Consider the following 1,622-nt stretch of genomic DNA (forward strand, 5'->3'; position numbering starts at 1 on the left):
TTAAATGATTGATTAATTGATTGTTTAACTGATTGTTTGAGTTTTAATTGTTTGATTGAATACACTTGACTGACTATATATACTTTCAGTGAACTGCCATTATATGTTAAGATCTGATGAAGCGCACTTTGGTGCATGAAAGCGCTTGTCTATTTATGAATAAAGGAGTTTGTTTGTGAATTAATGGAAGAGACTTTTTATTTCTCCGGGTGCTGAATCTTGCAGTGTTTTTGCTTGCATTGCCTCATTGTTTGACTGGAAGATTCTATTGGGACTTTTCGGTATACTTTGTACATATCTTCTTGCTTTTTTGGTTTACCAGAGGTTCCACACCATGGAGGGAATATCGATAGAGCTTGACTACAACCCTGTGGTAAGGGATAACCAGCGTATCTGGGAGAATCTCATTTTTCATCGAGACAACCCCCTTCTAACCTTGGACTTACAGGTACAAACTGATGTACCATTATCTTCTAGTAGTACTGACAACTTGACTGAATTTAATACTTTACTGAAGCAATTAGAAAATGATATGTTCAGACTGCAACGGTACTCCTGGCAACGGAGACACTTAGAGGCTTGCATACACTTTAAGATCATACCGAGAGGTATGCAAGTGTTATGTATGCCCACGTATGGTGAACAGCACCCTACATTACTTAAGAAATGGCAGGATCTGAACATTAATCTTGGTTTCAGTTACATTCATTTGCTACTTGAGTATTTTTCTCCAATTGAGCTGGAACTACAGAAAAAGGTAGAGGCACTTCGTGTAGACTTATATGAGCGCTTTACTTCCAACTTTCATATAAGGAAGCTTGAAAGCGTTCAGTCACAGATAAATATTTATAGCGAAAAACTGAAACTGATTAAGCAACGGAAATTGTGTAGGGATCACAATGACTTTGCTTTGGGTAACATCTTCGTTTGGCCGAGGACGCAATATGGTACACATTCCAGCGTAACCATGACTACGGAACTAGGGGCGCATGATGTCATCACGCCAAGTAATCCTGTGTTGGAACGGCCTAATCGGAACAATGAGCGTTGTGAAGCTGAAAGTAATTCTGGCATTGTTTCCACTGATAAATCTTCTTCTAGTGGTTCCAGAGCATTAAATGTTAATGCAGATATCTATACACCACTGCCAAATCAACAGGCACCTGGAGGGGCTTTTAAAGATATGGAACCTGCTGTTCGTCCTAAGGTTGCTAATCCAGAAGAAAAACATTTTTTACCATACCCTATAAAACAAACGAACTATGTGAGAGGTCGTTCGTTGAGCAAAGGTCCGAGGAAAAGAAAATTTTCGGAAGAGAGGTATATACAGAGGAAAAATACAAGGAATTGAACTTTTTAGTATTTAATTTTTCTAGTCATATTGTTAATGAAACTGACATAGCTGTTTTAAACTAGGGACTGGGTTTTATACCATCAAAACCCAGTAAAATTGGTGATACGCTAACTGATTTGCGGCTGTTTGGTCACTTGGTTGCACTGAAGATATATTTTAACAATAATGTAATGTCGCTAGATAGTGGATATTCACAAAGATTAAAAAAGAAAGGTAGCTTCATCCCTCCCTTACCGAATAGTGTCGATTGCTTCATTAAATTATGTGA

This window comes from Protopterus annectens, chromosome 2.part1 (genome assembly GCF_019279795.1).
Source record: "Protopterus annectens isolate FY-2018-M chromosome 2.part1, PAN1.0, whole genome shotgun sequence".
NCBI lineage: Eukaryota > Metazoa > Chordata > Ceratodontiformes > Protopteridae > Protopterus > Protopterus annectens.